A 19,916-nucleotide genomic window follows, 5' to 3' on the forward strand; every position below is an offset into this window, starting at 1 on the left:
TTTCTTAGAGTTCTTTTGGTTTATTCTATAACAACAATACTATTTATAAATAAATTTATCCACAGGGTATTTTTGGTTTTACTTTTGTTTTATTAATTGCACTACTTTCAGGCACACTTATGAATGTAGTATAAGATAGAAATGGGAGGAATGCATAGTTTATGAGTTTTATAAGAGTAATAGATGAATTGTGGGCAGTTTTCAAATTCTGTGAATTAAGTACAAAGTAGAGCACATCAAATTTTCTGTAAAATTATATCTTTTTTAAAATTATTTTATTATTATTATTTTTTAAAGATTTTGTTTATTTATTTTGACAGACAGAAATCACAAGTAGGCAGAGAGGCAGGCAGAGAGAGAGGAGGAAGCAGGCTCCCTGCTGAGCAGAGAGCCTGATGCGGGGCTCGATCTCAGAACCCTGGGATCATGACCTGAGCTGAAGGCAGAGGCTTTAACCCACTGAGCCACCCAGGCGCCCCTGTAAAATTATATCTTAATAATAAAATTAACATTACTTTATTTACTCCTGTGCATTTTGAATTCACTGCTTTTGAAAGTATGTGATATCAAAGAATAACTGAAGTACTTTCACTTTGGAAAGTCCTTACAAATAAAAGAATACAAAACCAATGAGTAAATATACTTTAAAGATGTTAGAAAAATTAAGTTCTATATATCATAGAAAAGTGCTTCTTTAGGGAATGATATTAAGTAGGGCTACTTTGAACGTAAGTAATAAGATAATTTATCATCTTAGTTATAAATGAATACTTGCTGCCATAGAGAGAGTATATATTCATTTATTTATTTAGTCCTGTTCTTAGTGGGAATTACTACACTGTGTTGGCAATTTCGCCTCTTTTTTTCCTGACTGATTTTAATGGCATCAGGTCCCCAAATGTAGATTGGTTTTACTTTGACCATCCTTACATACTAAAGCTTCTAGACAACTAAGGAAAAAAAATGCTTTTGTATTAAAGAAGGGGCTATCTCTTTAACCAGCATTGTGGTGAGGTAACTGAAAAGAAAGAGTAATTCATGAAAACAGGTTATTTTGGTAGCTAAAAATTTACTCAGAAGCATACACTAAGAATATTGATCTCATGGTTATGTAGAAATTTTAAAAACATAGAAAAAATTTCCAGTGAACAAAAGACCCTTATTCAACTTTTAATAATATTGCAAATCATTCTAAGGTATTTCTGTTTCTGCATTTAATACAGTGATTCTTATTTGAGATTTTTGTAATATAATTTAGAACAAAATGACCATTTAGTTAACTTATCTTCAATTATCTTAATTGGAGAATTATAGATTAGCACTAAAAAAATCTAAGACACTAGAGAATATTTTTTAACTGCTGAGATTGTAGGTATCGTCCTTGCTATTTTATGAGTTTTAGAGTTTTGTTGATCTAGGGTGTACTTCCTAAGCATTGGGTTGACTTTGTAGCTTATATGAGCACATTTTGGTTCTACTTGGTTTCAGACATATGCAGTAATGCATACCAACAAATGATGAATTAGGTATTTTCCCTTAGCTTTGCAGAGCTTATTTCGAGCAGGGTGATACAGACAATAAAAAATAAATATAATATGGATGTATGCTATATGATGTTAGAAGATAGTAAGTTTTAGAAAATCAGAGCAAGGTAAGGGGATTGAGAGAGAGATTGAAAGTGAGTAGTTTCAAAACAGGAAGGAGACGGTAGATGTCACTGCAAAGGTGAGTTTTGAGCAAAGAGTTGAAGGATGTGAAGGGATTTACCGTGTGAGTGTCCCGGGAAGAGTGTTTCCTGGAAGCGAGAGCAGCTGCAACAAGGCAAGAGCATGCTGAGCATGTTCAAGGAACAGTAAGGAATCTGGAGAAGAACCGGTGGAAAGTAAAAGGGAAAGATGGTTAGAGGAGTAATAAGGAAGCAAGATTATTGGGTTTTTGCATTGCTTTTGGTTTTTTTACTGAATTAAATGGAGAGACCTTGCAAGACTTTGAGTAGAGGAATGACATAATTTTTAAAAGCATCATTTTGTGTGTGTTGGAAATAGAACAGAAGCCAGGAGGCCAGTTAGGGAGTTGTTAAAATAATCTGGACAGGGACGGTAGTAATATTGAAGATGATGAGAATTAGTCCATTTCTCATCAACATCTGTATGTTTTTAAATTAAATCAGCAATATTACTTGCTGAAGGTTTTGGATGTAGAGTCTGAGATAGATGAGTCAAGGATGATTTTAAGGTTTTTGGTTGGAGCAGTCGGAGAGATGAAATTGCCATACTGAACACAGAAGATTCTGAAGCAGGTTTGAGGTGAAGGTGGTTTGAAGGTCAGGAATTAGTTTGGATATGTTATATGTGAGATATCCATTAGGCATTAAACTAGAGAGAGATCTGGGCTGGAGATGTAAATTTTGGGCTTCTTAGGATGTGGAAAGCAGTGAAAGCCGTGAGACTGGATCAGATCACTAAGGAAATGGGTGTAGATAAACAGAAGAAAAGGATTGGGCCCCATGGTGTTCCATAAGAAGGAGAAGAAGATAAGCAAGGAAGAGTAGTGTTGTGAATGGAAGCCAAGTGAAGAAAGATTATTAAACAGAAAAGTGATTAATTATACCAGATGTTGCTCTGCTAATGGCTCAAGGAAAATGATTTAAAAAAAGAGAGAGAGAGAGCACCCATGCACGCACACACATGCACGTGAGTAGGGGGATGAACAGAGGGAGAGGGAGTGAGAGAATCTTACGTAGGCCCCATACCAATGATGAGCCTGTTTCGGTGCTCAGTCTCACAGCCCTGATATCATGACCTGAGCTGAAATCAAGATGCTTAATTGACTGAGCCATCCAGGTACCCCTCAAGGAAAATGATTTCTAAGGATTGGCCATTGAATTTAGTGCAGTGCAGACATTGGTGATCTTGGCAAGAACACTTTTTTTTTTTAACGGGGAAGGGTGGTAAAAGCCTGACTGGATTGGATTTAGAAGGGAGGGAGAGCAGAATTGGAAATATTAGTCAAGATCAGTTTTTTCAAGAAATTTGCTTGTAAAGGGGAGCAAAGAAGGTAGCAGCAGCTGGCAGGAAATACAGGATCTTTTTAAACTTGGGTTTTCCCAGAAGCAGACTATTAAGCAAGGATTCAGGTGAGAGAATTTTATTTGGGAAAATGCAGGTAATGCTGCTTGCTGTTCGAGGAGTTGAGAAGAAATGCCAGCGTGAGAGGCGGACATGAAAGATCCACTAATAAAGCCAACAGCCACGGAAGTTATGGAGCTTAGTGACCAGGCTTCGAATTAACACTTCGTCTTTGAAATGTCCTTCTTCAACTTTTAAACTTCTTGTGAGTTGATGAATCCTGCCAGCTGTGTCTCTAAAATCAATCTGTTCTTTAGCCGAAGACGTTTCATTCATTGTGGCGTGATTTCTATGAAAATGTGTATAGATATATAAGAGCAGAATACTTGGCAAAATAGCTTATGTGGGACACACACAAGTAGGTCTGGCAGGGAATTTTCCACGAGACCGCCCTAGACTACAACATCTAAAAGTGCCGTATGGCTGTCAGGTGCTTAGGAGTGACAGTAATCCAGTGAGTTTTATGTGTGGAATTATTGGAACAATCAGGAAAATGCATAATGAAGAGATCAGCTTGCAATAAAGGTTCCCTAACCTTTTGTTTAATTAACAAAGTAAAGGTGGCCTTCTTAATTGTATAATGGTGAAAAGACTCTTGTAAATCCAGAGCTGTATTTGTGGAATTTTTCATTTTTTTGGAAGTCGTTTAATTTTCCTCCAGATTCCTGTATCTCTTTGTTCATAAGTGAATATGACACATATATGGCTTTATATAGGTATTCTTCTGGTACTTACATTCTTCTTCTAAGAAGTTTATTTTATTTTATTTTTAATTTTTAAAGATTTTATTTATTTATTTGACAGAGAGAGAGAGATCACAAGTAGAGAGGCAGGCAGAGAGAGGGGGGGAAGCAGGCTCCCTGCTGAGCAGAGAGCCTGAAGGGCTCGATCCCAGGACCATGAGATCATGACTTGAGCTGAAAGCAGGGTCTTAACCCACTGAGCCACCCAGGTGCCCCAAAAAGTTTATTTTAGAGCAGGAATCCTGCAATATGTCTCTCTGAAAGTGTACTGTCTAGTAAAGAGCTGTGTATTAAATGCTTGGTAAACATCTGAATGAATGCATAGGATTTTGGGCACATATTTTTAAAAGTTGAATCTGTAGATTTCCTTAGTGTTGTTTAAAATACATTAGCCAATTTTAAAAAATCGTACACTATACTTATTATTGTCTTTCTAGTGGTGACTCAGAAAGTGTTACGCTTAATATTCTCCATGTGTCTCTCCAGAACCACCCTTCACCATTTCTGCCCTCCTCCCGTGCCCTCTAGCTTTCTCTGGGGGCACCCACAGTAGATCAGAGGGTGGGAGGTAAGTGAGGCTGAGGTGTTTTATTTGCCCCACTCTCTCCCTGCTGGGTGATCTTGGGTTGGGGGGTTGCCCTACTGAAGGCTGGACTGTCAGTTGTCTTTATCCATATAGCTACTCTCTAAGAGTTCTGGAAACCATTCTCTCCTCTTGCTTTTTTCAGGCTAGCAGATACTAAAGACTTCCTGCTGTGTTATTTCTAAGATATTACCCTGACCATAGTTTTAAAAGTAGTCTTTCTATTAGACTCCTTATAATTACTCATTTTTAGTATATCATCTGTTTTCTCTCAAGACCCTGGGGATTGTAGCAACTGTTGATTCCTTAGAGATTCAAATATAACTGTTCATCTAAATGATCTTTTACATGTATTTAGGTATTAGGATTCTGGAATGTGGGAGAAAGAAGTGTTTTATAAGAGGACTTCATCCTTTATTAGATGAGAAAAATGTCAGCAGAAATATAAACCTTTTGGAATAGCATGGGTCCTTTGGTCCATTTCTACTACTGTTATTATTGAATTACAATTTTTAATACTATGTGGTCCTTTGTAGCATTTTATTTTTTCTTAATGTTAAAGGTTGTTATGTTTATTTAACTTTATTTTATTTAACATTTTTAACATTAGCTATTCTGTTTTTTTTGTTTTTTTTTTTTTTTTTTTTTTTAGTAAGCAGCACTCTTATGTGCCTACATATTGCTTTCTATTTATTTATTTATTTTTAAAAGATTATTTAGGAGAGAGAGAGTGAGCACGAGTGTGTGAGTAGGGGGAGAGAAGAGCAGAGGGAGAGGGACAAGCAGACTCTGTATTGAGTGCAGAACCTGATGAGGAGCTCAGTCCCAGGATCCTGAGATCATGGTCTGAGCTGAAACCAAGAGTTGAATGCTCAACCCATTGAGCTACCCAGGTGCCCCAGCTTTCAATTTATTTTTAAAAACAACCACTTATTGGTTTCTTATTATGTTTACTCAACTCAACTTTATTTTGTTATTAAATCATCAGTGTAGAAGTGACCAGGTCTTACTAGCAAAAGCACCCCAAATGTATATTTGGTAAGACGATATTTATGAAAAAATGTAACCATTTATTGTAGTCCTTTAAGTTTTCTCTTTATAATTGTAGTCATTAAAAAAATTGTTGGATTTTACAAAAAAGTTTTCTGTCTCTCTACTATTCTAAAATCTAGAATTTCTTATGGATTTGTTTTTAAAAATAGCTTTTTATATGTTTATGCTTATATTGCATATTGTTTTGTTTATTTGGTTTTGAGTTTTACAAAAAGGAAATAATATTTTATACAGTTCTCTGAGGCTTTCTTCTATTTCATTCACCTATTATATTGCTAAGGTTCATCTATGTTATGTATTACTGTATTAACTCCTTTACATTACTGTGTTTCATTATATGACTCTACCACAATTCCTTCATCCATTCTCCTGTTCATGAGGTTTTAGGTTGGGTGCTTGGTTAAATTCAACCACAGCAGCAATTTTGAGACATCTTGATAAAACTACTGTGTTTTAAAAGACAAAGAGAAAGTCTTCAGGATTTTCAGGCAGAGGGATAAAATATTTTACAAGGGCAAGAGATTAGCTTGTATCAGATTTCTCAAAAGTAACATACAAATCAAGGCAACCAAGGAGTGAATTTTTCAAGAAACGTAAGGAAAGAAGTATGGTTTAAGGCTTTTATATCTTGCCAAACTGTCCTTCAAGTGTCAAGGTTATAGAAAAAACAGTTTGAACATGGAAAAACTCAGGTAATTTCGTGTATATGTGCCCTTACCTGAGAAATCTAGTAAAGTAGAAATGTGTAGACTTTTTTGTAGAGGTCTAGATAGTAAATTACTTTGGCTTTGTAGGCCACATGGTCATTACTCAGTTCTGCTGTTGAGTCTGTACACATGTGCTGGTATAAAATACATAAGTGAATGAGTATGGCTGAGTTCCAGTAAAACTTGATTTACAGAAACAGTTGGTGGGCTGTTTGGCCTGTGGACTGTAATTTGTCAAACCCTGTCCTAGAGAATAAGCATCATCTGACAAAGAGATGAATGGGAACACTTCAGGTAAAAGACTGGTTAGAGGACGTGTATTTAACTTTAGAGCTAAGACTAAAACAAGGGTAGAGATGTCAGTAGACAACTAGAATGCAGATATTATGTGTTCTTCTAAGTAGAAAGAATGCAACTAAAAATGGGAGAAGGGTGACAGAAAGAGGAAAGCAGAAAAAGAGCCTGGATTCTTGCATAGGTAATTGGTAGGAGTCAAGAATGCCATTTAACTCTTAATACCATAAATGTTAGTCGGTCCCAATTTTAGTTGTTTGAGCAAGCCTACCTAACATTCTGTGAAGGCTGTTATTTCATAAATCTCATTCTTTCTTAGACGTCTTTAAAGAACAAAGAGAACATTTACTTACTTAAAAATATAGTATAAAATATTCTATCTGCAATTACAGATGGATCTGTTGGATGCTTTTACAAATCTAAGATATACTCTAGGATCTTGGTGCTTATTTTTATTATGTTTGCTTTGTTATTTCATTTTCCTAGAAATTAATTCATTGCTCATCAGTTATTACCAAACAATGCTAAAAAAAATTAACAAGAAAACAACTTACTTAGGAGGGTGATACATGAATGAAATATATGGTCACTTTCAGTTTTCTTTTTTTTTTTTAAAGATTTTATTTATTTATTTGAGAGAGAGACAGTGAGAGAGAACATGAGCGAGGAGAAGGTCAGAGAGCGAAGCAGACTCCCCGTGGAGCTGGGAGCCTGATGCGGGACTCGATCCCGGGACTCCAGGATCATGACCTGAGCCGAAGGCAGTCGTCCAACCAACTGAGCCACCCAGGCGTCCCCACTTTCAGTTTTCTTATTGCAGTGCCCAAAGTATTTTATTACATTTAAGAAGGCATAAAAGGACTGGAGGCACCATCACTGTAGCCTGCTCTTGGCTTTTATTGAACATAGTAATTAGATTCAATGAGATAGCATGGGTTGTGATCCTAATGCCAGAGAAAGTAGAATTCAGGCCACCAAAACATTGTATGAGTCAAGAATACCTTATTGTGTTAAAACCACAATTCACCAGAAGATGTAATATACAATAGAAGAATATCTATGTACCAAATAACCCAGCAACCAGCCATTTAAAACAGAAACTGTAGGCAATGCAGAGAAATAGAGAGCAGCAATTTCTTTACAAAGCAGTTCAAGCATTACTCTGTACACGACAAGACAAAGTAAGAGAAGGTAGAAAGATCTAAACAATATAATCAAGCAATGTTAAGAATATATATCAACACAACCTGATTATGGACAAAGTACTTGTGGACTTCTTAAGTATGCATGGAAAACTCATAAAAAGTGAATAGATTGTATCTCAGGATATAAAGAAAACATCAGTAGGTTCCCCCAAAATGGAGATACTAAATAAAACCTTTAAGGTAGGTACAAGCTTAAGTTACAAAATTGCTGAAAAATAATGACAGTAAAAGCAATACATATAAGAATCTATCAGATAAGTTTAAAGCAGTTATCATAGGATTATTTATAGCATTAGACAACTGTATTAATATGAGTGAAAATAGGTGAACCACATTCTGAACTCAAAAAGCAAAAAATAGAACAAAGTACATACAGACCTAGAAGTGATAGGACTCAAATAGTAAAAATGACATCTGAAATTATTGATGTAAGAACAAAAAGGCAATAGATCAATTTGATAGATTATATTTATTAAAAATTTTAAAATAGATAACCTCTAGCTAACTCATTTAATCAAGAAGTAAGGAAGAAACCACAAATATACAAAATAAGAAATGGTAAGGGGAGAATAGTACTAGTAAAGAGGAAATTTAAAAAAAAATGAGACTACTTTGTATATCTATGCAAATAAATGAAAAAATATAGAAAAAATAGATAATTTTTAAGAAAATAACAGTTTTCTAAAATTAAGCCCAGTAGAGATAGAAAGTTTATATAGATGAATTTCCATAGAACAAAATAAAGCACCAAGCCTAGATGATGTTATAGGTTAACTTTAGCAATGCTTGTAAATTCTTTTAGAGAATAGAAATGGAAGGAAAACTTCAAAATTTACTTTAGAAAACGAGTATAACATTGCTACTTACAGTTATCTCAGAAATAGGAGATTATAGACCTGTTTGATTGAAAATGAGTTAACATGCTTTCTTTAAAAATCACCAGAAAATCTTAAAATGAGCAAACTTTAACACACACCAATAAGATACCATGATCAAGTAGGATATATAACTAGGATTCCAGGGATGATTTAATATTAGGAAATACATTAATAAAATTCACTATGTTAATAGGTCTAGGGAGACCATGCTAAAAAAGCCCATTCCCAAAAAAAATCTTAAAAAATAAATGTACCTATATCAATCCAAAGCCAGTATCTTCTATGGGGAATCAGGCACTTGGGTGAAGGTTAGGATCAAAATAAAGATGCCCACAATCTCCATTACTACTAGACATTTTTCTGAAGGTAGTAGAGGAAACATTAGAGGAATAGGAATTTGATAAGGAGAACATAAACTATTTGCAAGTGATATAGAATTTTTGGAAAACTTACGCAATAAGAGGACTAACTGAAACAATAAAACAATAAAAGAACTCAGCAAGGTAACAGGTTATAAAATTAATATGCAAAAAGCATGCCTGGGTGCTACAGTCAGTTCAACGTCTAACTCTTGGTTTTGGTTCAAGTCGTGATCTCAGGGTGGTGAGATCGAGCCCCATGTTGGGCGCTGCTCAGTGGGAGTCTGCTTAAAATAAAAAACTCTCTGCCCCCCATAAATCTTTAAAAATTAGTATGCAAAAATCAATATCCTTCCTGTATATAGTAGGCAATTAGAAGACATAAGAAGGAGAAAAACACATTTAGAAAGCTACAGTGAAGCTAAATTATTTAGGTATAAATTGAACAAGAAATGTTCAAATATTTTTAAAGAAAACTATAAACCATTCCTGAAAGTCACAAATGTAGGGGGGAAAAACCCAACAAAATATATAACAAAAATACATATCAATTCCATTTCAAAGAATTTATGCTTCAGTTTTACCTCCAAAATACAGAAACACTTTTTTTTTTTTTTTTTTGTATGGACAGAGTTATTCACTGTAACATTATTTAGAAACTACTGGTACATAAAGCATGGTACATCCGTATTAGTGAAGTACTGCGGTGTGGTTGTAGAAAAGGAAGAAGTGTTTGAAATCTTATGATTTACAGGATATATCAAGTGACAAGTGCAAAATAGCATATGTAACATATTACTTTTTGTGTAAGAAAGTAGGGGAAATCAGAAAATACTGTTATGCCTGCTTTTTTAAGTAAAAATGAACACTGGAAGTATAAACTAGAAGATGGTGATGTTGGCTACTTACAAAAGATAGTAGAGAATGGAAAATGGTGTGGGAAGGACAGAAAATGAAAGTATATTTCCCTTAAACAGTTTTGACTTAGAAGCAGATTGATCTACATGCCAAATCATCAACAAGGAAAGCAATCAAACTCTAGAACAATGCAAACGGGAACTCATGAACTCACTCACGTCTCAAATGGATAACACAAACCACACCGAAGAGGGAGAAAATAACCCACAGGCCTTTTTAACACAGTGTTGGGTTACGTGTCCTCAGGCTAGGTGTGGATATGTGGGGAAGAGCTGCTAACAAATTTTTTAAGTTTGTTTTTTGAAGGTTTTGGTAAAGTAATTCTACATTATTTTGGGTGTATTCGACAGATTAAAAAACATCAATAAATGTGTTGTTGGGAGCTAAAATTCTCAACATGGAAGACAGGAGATACAAACGTGAAATGGGGAAGGCAGGAAGAATCCTGTCTGATGGACTGGGCTTGTAGGTATCATTGTGAGCTTGTGGTTTGGTAGACAGGTAGTAGGTAGACAGGTAAATAGGCAGGCGGCCCACAGTTACAGGTTTAGATTCTTCTGAAAGGGCCTAGAAGCTAAGATACCCCAGTAAAAGTGAGCAAAATGATCACCCATATTCTCAGATCTAGTTTCTAAAAACATTCCCAAGAAAAGAAACCAAGGCTCTTTGGAGAAATGGCTGATTCTAGGGCTATGGCAGGAAAAGTAAGGATGAACCTGGTATATCTTGTTATATCAAATTAAGGAACCGCTCAGGAAAACGAAGGGTCCTGTCAAAAGCACAGAAGAATTGGCTTGGGAGGGGTTCCTTTGGTAAAATCTGGGATAATTTGAGCATCAAAGTAATTTAGGCAAATAATAAATTATAAAATTGAACCAGGAATCCGTGAGCTTATACTGATAATGGACAGATTGACAAATAGAGGAGATGGAGACACAGAATGCTGATTGGCATTGGGAATGCTGACTGGAGTTGAGGAAAAAAATAATTGTTTAATAATAATTGTAACAAACAATTGGTTTGGGAAAGAATCATCAATAGGTTTTAAATCCACAGGGGTGGAGATAAATTTTTGATGAGATGTGCATAGTATTTAAATGTCTTTCTCACAGATTCTTTATAAGGTGCAGAGAAAAATAGTACCTTGTCTAAGAAATCAAAATTCATATAAAAAACCATGGGAAATTATACATTGTGTGCCTCTGGATGTGAGAGCTGCTGAGAGAAACATCACTTAAAACAGAGTTTGGCACACTCTTTGTACAGGTTAAGACAGTAAATATTGTGGGCTTTGTGGATTATACAGTCTCTGTTTCATCTACTCAGTCCTGCCGTTGAAATTTGAAAGCACGCCATAGATAGTATGTAAATGAGTAAATGTACCTGTATGCCAAAAAATATTTATTTTAAAAAATGAGCCACTGGATAGATTTGGCCAATGAGACACAGGTTTCCTACCCAGCATTTTGAGTGGGACTGCAAACTTAAATCTAATCATTAAGCAGTATCGTATAAACCTCAAATAAGGAAATTTTTGTTTAAAAAGGCAAAGAGCTTTATTCTTCAGAAATGTCAATGTTGGGGCACCGGTGTGGTTCAGTCAGTTAAGCGTCTGACTCTTGATTTCTGCTCAGGTCATGATCTCAGGGTCCTGGGATTGAGCCCCGAGCGGGGCTCCTCACTCAGCGGGAAGTTCCTGGAGATTCTCTCTCCCTCTCCATCTGCCCTCCCCCCTCCCCTGTACTCTCTCTCCCTCTCTAAAATAAATAAATTTTTAAAAAATGTCAATGTCATAGGAAACAAAGACTAAAAAATTGTTCCAGATTAGAGGCGGTTTATGAAACATGACAACTGAATATGGTAGGTGATCCCTGACTGTATTTCTATAGTGGATGAAAAAATGGTGTGAAGGACATTACTGGCCTAATTTAAAAACTAAAATATTTGTGGATTAAAGCATTCTATAAGTGTTAAATTTCTTGACATTAATAACTATAATATGGTTCTATAAAAAGAAAGTCTGTCCTTAAAATATATACCATAATATATAGGGATAAGAGAAATCATGTATACACAGTTATTGTGCTTGTGTGTGTCCACACGTGTGCATTCGTGTGTGTGTCTGTGAGAGAGAGAGAAAAAGAGAGATTGACTGAGGTGGGGAAGGAAAGGGAGGGAGAGAGAAGAAGGAGAAATAATAAAATGGAACAAGGTATTAACAATGAATCTGAGAAATGGGTGTATGGGAATTCTTAGATTACTCTTGCAACTCATTTGTACCTTTGAAATAATTTCCAAATAAAATGCTAGAAGTAGATTACAAGAAGTGTATGTAATTTTAAAAATATTTGTTTATGTAGGACATATATTTTAACTGAATGTTACACGGCAGGGATGTCCATTATCACCACTGCTATTCAACATAGTACTAGAAGTCCTAGCCTCAGCAATCAGACAACAAAAGGAAATTAAAGGCATCCAAATCGGCAAAGAAGAAGTCAAATTATCACTCTTCGCAGATGATACGATACTCTATGTGGAAAACCCAAAAGACTCCACTCCAAAACTGCTAGAACTTGTACAGGAATTCAGTAAAGTGTCAGGATATAAGATAAATGCACAGAAATCAGTTGCATTTCTCTACACCAACAATAAGACAGAAGAAAGAGAAATTAAGGAGTCAATCCCATTTACAATTGCACCCCAAACCATAAGATACCTAGGAATAAACCTAACCAAAGAGGCTAAGAATCTATACTCAGAAAACTATAAAGTACTCATGAAAGAAATTGAGGAAGACACAAAGAAATGGAAAAATGTTCCATGCTCCTGGATTGGAAGAATAAATATTGTGAAAATGTCTATTCTACCTAAAGCAATCTACACATTTAATAGAGAATTCTTGTGAACTTCCTCTGGTGATAAAGGAAACGTCAGTTTGTCCTTCCTGCTATACTTAGAATTACAGCTTTTAGGGAATCTGTAAATCTCAGAGGGGGCTTATATGGATGGTTTTACTAACTTGGACCATAAAGCTATTCTGGGTTAGTCCTGAGGGAAATTTATTTCACTTTAGGTTAGCAATACCTCATAAACTTTCTAAGAATCTCAATGTGAATCTCAAGGTTAGTATAATATTAATGTTTTGTTTTAGTATTTTTCATGCTTTTAGAATTTGGAAAGTGTAGTTGGGAAGCCAGTATTAATACCATTTTATCTTCACTTTTTTCCTTTTGAGTTAAAAACTGTTAGATATGATATTTTCAGGGACTTTTTTTCCCCCTTTGTAAGTGTAGTGGTATCTGACTTTCTCTTCCGCTTGTAACATGACATGTTTTTCAAAATTTGGTGGTGAATTTCAAGTGTGAATTGGACATTGCTTTTCAGAAAACTAGTGTCTGAAAATATAATTATATAGAACAGATGTATTAGGTGGTAGAAGTTAGGAATTTTTAATAGAGGAAATCTCCCCTTTAAAAATAATTCAGTCATAGGAATCATAAAATGCATACTTTTACTGTCTTTAATTAGGGTTGGCATTTGATATAGAATTTCATTTTTGAAGAACTTTTCAGGACTAAATAAGTGAAGTAAAACAGTTTCAGTGTAATAAGTAAAAATATTGCTTTAATAAAGTGTTCAGTCTGTGTGACAAAGGCTGCTGTTCAGAGTATATATGTTTTCATATTTTCTAAGAATATCACAATAATAAAGACCAGTTTTGGTAAGTGACTTTATTATATCATGTTTTTAAAGCTGTTTATAAGCTATATGAATATTATATATTTAAAAATATGCATTGGTTATATCAAATAAATTTCACTACATATGTGTTCAGGATTCAGAAAATTCTGGTTTTTCTCTGTTTAACATTCTTTCATTGATGGAGATCTTAGTCCCTTAAAGGCAGCCACTGCATTATTATATATATTTAAAAAATTCTATTTATATTTAGAAGGAAAACGCTCTTCTTGTAAATTTGTACTTAGTTTTTCATGAGTATATAGAACTGTATAAGTTCTATAGTGCAAAGTCCCTCATGCTTCCTTCCACATATTGGCTCTACAAAAATTCTGAGATATCTTATTTTCCACTTGCCTTCCATTCTTCAGACTTTTCTTTAGACAAGCAGCTCTAGTGTCTTTAGTCTTCACTCGACTGGGCTTACATTCATAGCTTTTTGTTAATGCCTTACATTAAAACAAATGTTAATATTTGTATTATTTGAATTACTTGAATATTTTGTAACAATGATAATAGCAGCTAACATTTATTTGCTGGGGACTTATTCTGTGGTACGTGGTATTATAAGTACCTCATGCATGTTAATTCAAAGTGAACATATAAATATAAGCTATTTTTTCCCCATTTTATAGGCAAGGGAACTGACACACAGATGTGTCACACAAGTAGCCATGGTCACCCAGTTAGCAAATGGGAAGATCAGGATTATATAAATATAAGATACACATTATCTTCATTGACCTTTTGTTATCTTTATCACCCTCTCTGGACAAACCATACTTTGTAACAACCCTTTCAGACTTAACGGTGTTTAACAGAGTGTGATGTGTTATCTAATGTGAGACCATTAAGTTCCCTTATTCTAGATATGATATTTTCTTTTATACTGGTATTACTGTGTTGACCTATAGTTGGCCTAAAGAAAGCAAAACTTCTTATTTAGTTCATTAGTTTTTGTTTTTTATATAATTGCTGTGAAGGGAGATATATACTCTGTCCTATATTTGTTTAATTTTAGAAACTCAGTGAGGGGTTTATTGAAAGTTTCGGCCCATTATTGGTATAAGGTTTATAATTCTGGTATCTAAAGACTTAGTTACCTTGTCCTTTTATTGGTCAGTGGTCATTTCATAAGTACAACTTCATTCTAGGAATTGACAAAAAATGTTAAAGAGTAAACCATTGGCAATAAAAAAAAGAGTTGGAGAATGTATAGATAAAAAGATTTAATAGACATATCAGAATATCAGACACCTGTAATGTGTGGATCTCATGTAGATCCTGATTTCAACAAACTTAAAAAAACTTATAAAATAATTAGAAATTCGAACACTGACTGGAAACTTCCTGATTTAGATAATTATTAATTGCCTGGGTTTTTGTTGTTGTTTTGTTGTTGTTTTTTGAGAATTGCCATGCAGACCTCTAGGGTTTTGGAACAAAGCTATAATCTCTTCTACAGATCACTTTTTGAGAAATAGTTTCTCTTTTGCTAGTCTTGCTGCCTATTATATGAGTATATTATTTTTTCCCTTACTGGATGACTTTCACTTGTTAATACTTTTCCCAAAGATGTTTGGTAGAAATTGGCAAAGCCATCTGAGTTTGGAATTTTCTTGGTGGCAAGGCTTTAAAATTATAGGTTCAATTAATCTAATAGTTATAAAGCTACTCAAGTTTTTTCTCACTTCTTGTCAGAGTTAGCATTTGATTATTTTTTCAGGATTTGTCTATTTTACTTAAATTTTCAAGTGTATTGACCTAAAGGTTTTCATAATATGCTGTTAGTGAGGTTTAGAAGATTTTATAGCTGTGCTCCCTTTAGGTCCATAATAATGGCTTATTTGGACCTTATTGTCTTGTGCAGATACTCCAGAAGATTATAAGTATTAATACTTTTCAAAGTACTAACTTTGGGAGTTACTGATTTTTTTGTATTTTTTTGTCTATTTATTTCTTTTATTATTCCCTCCTTTTAATATATTTTGATTTGTTAAGCTTTCCCCCTTTCTTTATATTGCTATTCATTGTTTTCAGGTTTTTTTTTAAATAATTTTTTTATTTTTTATAAACATATATTTTTATCCCCAGGGGTACAGGTCTGTGAATCGCCAGGTTTACACATTTCACAGCACTCACCAAAGCCCATACCCTCCCCAATGTCCATAACCCCACCCTCCTTCTCCCAACCCCCCTCCCCCCAGCAATCCTCAGTTTGTTTTGTGAGATTAAGAGTCACTTATGGTTTGTCTCCCTCCCAATCCCATCTTGTTTCATTTCTTCTTTTCCTACCCACTTAAGCCCCCATGTTGTATCACCACTTCCTCATATCAGGGAGATCATATGATAGTTGTCTTTCTCTGCTTGACTTATGTTTTCAGGTTTTTAAAAACATTTTTTAAAAATATGCATTTCTTCTTTACCATGTCTTTTAAAAAGCAGATATTTTAAATTTGTATAAACTATATCATAAGTTTTTATGGTGTCTGGGTTTTCTATTCTGAGAGATCTTTGTCAAGGTCACAAAGGTTTTTCTCCTAGCTGTTTTAGAGTTTTGGCTCTTATCCTCAGATCTATCATCTATTTGAGTTGGTTTTCACAAATGGTATGAGTATGAAGTAAGGGGTGAGGTTTTATTTTTTGTTTGTTTAATAAATATAAAAATTTTCCAGTAACATTTGTTGAAAAGATTTTCCTTTCCCCATTGATAGATGTGTTGAAAAGTCAGTTGACCATATGAGTTAATGTTTGGACTTTTTTGATCCATTAATGTATACAGCCACACTTCATTGACTACTGTGGCTTTATAATTGAGGTAGTGTAAGTCCTTTTTTTTTTTTTTTCTATTTCCAAAAAATTTTGGACTATTCTCTGTACTTAACATTACCATATAAAACTTAGAATCAGCTTGTCGATTTCTTAAAAAAAAACTTGTAGGAATTTTAATTGAGGTTGAATTATGTGTACAGAGAGGAAAATCAAGTCTTTAGTAATATTAATTCTGACTCATGGGCATGGCATATTTCAGCATTTACTTAGGTCTTCTTTAAATTTTTCAGCAATGTTGTTTAGTTTTTAGTGTACTGATATTGCACATAGTTTGCTAAATTTATACCTAAATATTTAAAATTTTTGTGTTATTGTAAATGATGTTTTGCAGGTATTTGTGTAGTGTAATGACTGTCATGTTTGCCTGTTAATGGCACTTAAAATTTCAATTTACAATTGTTGATTGCTAGTAAATAGGAAAGAAGTTGATTTTTCATATTGAACTGGTATCCTGCAACTTTGGTAAACACAGTTACTAATACTTAGAGCTTTTTGGTAGAGTCCTTATTTTCTACATAGATAGGTGATCATGTGTTAAAACCATGATAATAAATTTTGTTTATTTTTCCTTTTCAGTCTGCATACCTTTGCTCTGTTTTCTTTGTATTATTGCTGTCGCAGTATCTCTGGTACAGTACTGAGTAGGAGTAGTGAAAGCAGCTATTTCTGCCTTTTTTTCCTGTTAAGAGGGAAAGTTCCAGTCTTTTAATTATTGCATTAGTGGTATGTTTTCTAGATGCTTTTTATGTGGTGAAGGAAATCCACTTTTATTCTTAGTTCACCAAGAGTCTTTTTCCTCAATGATATTAATTTTGTCAAAGAATTTTTATGCATCTATTGAGAAGATCATTTGTTCTTTTTTTTTTTTTTCATTTCTTAATATGGTAAATGACATTGATTTTCAGGCATTAAATAATGTTTGCATTCTTGGGTAAATCCCATTGGTCATAATGTATTATCTTTTTCATATATTGCTGGAATTGATTTGCTAAAATGTTAAGGATTTTTATGTTTATGTTCAGAAGAGATACTGGACTATAGTTTTCTGTTTTTATAGTCTTTATCTGGTTTTGCAATCTGGATAATGATAAAGTGATTTGGGGTGTGTTTTACTCTATGCCATTTTCTGTAAGAGTTTGTGTAGAATTGCTATTATTTCTTTCTTAAACTTTTGATGGCACTCACCAGTGAAACTGTCTGGTTCATGAGCTTTCTTTGTTAGAAAGATTTTGACTATTGCATTTATTTTCTTTAACAAATGTTAGAGATATTTAAATTATCCATTTCTTTGTGGGCGAGCTTTGGTAGTTTGTGTTAAATTTATTGGCATGAGTTCTTTTCTTATTCTCTTATTTTTCTCTTCTTTTTAATGTTTGTAAAATGTATAATGATATCTGATATGAATTATTTGTGTCCTCTCTTGTCAGTTTGACTAGAGATTAATAGGTTAAACAAATTTATTGATATTTTCAAATAACTTGCTTTTGTTTCTTTTTTTCTATTTTTATTGATTAATGCTCTATTTATCATATTTCTTTCCTTATTTGGGTTTTATTCACTCTGTGGAAGAATAAGTCATTGAATTGGCTGAGACATTTTCCTTCTTTTTAAAAATAAAAGTGTTTATTGCTATAAATTTCTTTCTAAGCTAATGGTTCTCAAACTTTAATATACATAATTATGAATCACCTGGATGGTTGTTAAAATGGATTGCTATGTCCTAACCCCTGATTTTCTTAGTATGTGAGTATTGATGCCAAGAAACTTCCATTTTTAAATAATTTCCAAGTAATGTCATTTGCTGCTGTCAAGGAACCATCCTTGAGAGTGATTGCTTAAGCTGTCTCCTGAATAGTAAAATGTATTTTTGTTTCCATTTAATTCAAAATATTTTCTAATTTTCTTTGTGATTTTTTTTTTTTCCTGGCTCCTAGGTTGTTTAGTAGTATTGAGTTTTATCCAAATGGATGAAGATTTTTCAGGTCTCTTTCTTGTCATTATTTCTTATTTCATTTAGCTGTGGTCAGAGACTATATTTTGCTATTAAAATTTTTGTGAGTCTTTTGAGAATATGGTCTATCTTGGTGAATGTTAAGTGTCAGTTAAAAAGGGTGTGTCTTCTGCAGCTGTTGGTTGGGATGTTCTATGAATGCCAAATGCATGATGATGCTTGGAGTTGTTTAATATTGGTATTTTGTTTAAAAACGTGTTTCCTTAATTACTGAAAGACTAATGTAGAAACCTCCATTTATGGTTGTGGATTTAAGTGTTGAATTTTTCGTTTCTATCAGTTTTTGCTTTATACATTTAGATGTTTTGTTATTAGTATTTATATAATTAGAATTTTCAGGTCCCTGAAGTAAATTGTCTGCCTTCATTCCGAGTTATCTTCTGTTACCATTTCTGTTATCATCTGTTTGAACAGCTTCTTTAGCATGTCTTTCAGAGTAGATCTGCTGGATATAGATTAACCTGGTTTTTTTTTTTTTTTTTTAATATCTGAGTATCTTTTTATTTCACAATCATCCCTGAATGATAGCTTTGCTTATCATGGAGTTCTGAGTTACATTTATTTTTTGGCATTTTAAAAAAGTGTTGGTACTTCTTCTGGCCTCTATGGTTTCTTAGGATGAAAATCACAGTCATTCAAAATGTAATTTTTGTTTTTCTCTAACCGCTGCTAAGATGTTTTGTTCATTTTGAGTGTTCAGCAGCTTGATTGTGATGTGTTTAGGTCTAGATTTCTTTCAGTTTGACTTGTGTGTGATTATTTCAGCTTCTTGAATCTGTAGGACCATTAATTTATTAACTATACCTTTTTGTCTTATTTTTGTTGAAGTTGCTCTAGGGATTACAATATACATTGTCAATTTATCAGATTCTACCTTTAAATAATGTTCTACCACTTCACATATAGTGTTAGAACCTCTGAATTTCCTGTATTTCTTCTCTTTTCCTTTGTGCTAATATTATGTCTCATATGTTATGAACATCATCATAAATTGTTATGCTTTTTGTTTTAGAAAATAATTTATCATTTTAAGGAGACAAAAAAAGGAGAAATTATGTCTTTTATATTTACCCACCTAGCGACCTTTCTTGTAGTCTTCATTCATATATGTAAATCCAATTTCTGTCTGGTATTGACTGTTATTTTCATTCAGCTTGAAGAAATTCTTTTGTCATCTCTTGTAGGGCAAGTCTGGAGTAGTACATTATCTCTCCCTCTTTTTTTTTTGTCTGAAAAAGTTTTGTTTCATCTTTGGAAAATACTTTGTTGGGTATAGAATTCTATCTTGATAGTTACTTTTTTTTTTTTTTTGGTAGAGAATTCTAGGTTGACAGATTTTTTATATACCTTCTGAGTAGTTTAAAATGTGAGACTTTATTGTCTTCTGACTTACATTCTTTCTGATAAGAAATTAGTTGTAATTCTTATTTTTGTTTTTCAGGTTGTACATCTTTATTACTTAAT

At 33.6% G+C, this 19,916-nt stretch overlaps 1 protein-coding gene across 1 annotated transcript in view; it reads left to right on the plus strand.

Annotated features, from left to right (window-relative positions):
- Nucleotides 1–19,916, plus strand: part of ATRNL1 (attractin like 1) — an 810,828-nt gene that overhangs the window by 66,543 nt on the left and 724,369 nt on the right. The window lies entirely within an intron of this gene.

This window comes from Neovison vison, chromosome 2, assembly GCF_020171115.1.
Source record: "Neovison vison isolate M4711 chromosome 2, ASM_NN_V1, whole genome shotgun sequence".
NCBI lineage: Eukaryota > Metazoa > Chordata > Mammalia > Carnivora > Mustelidae > Neogale > Neogale vison.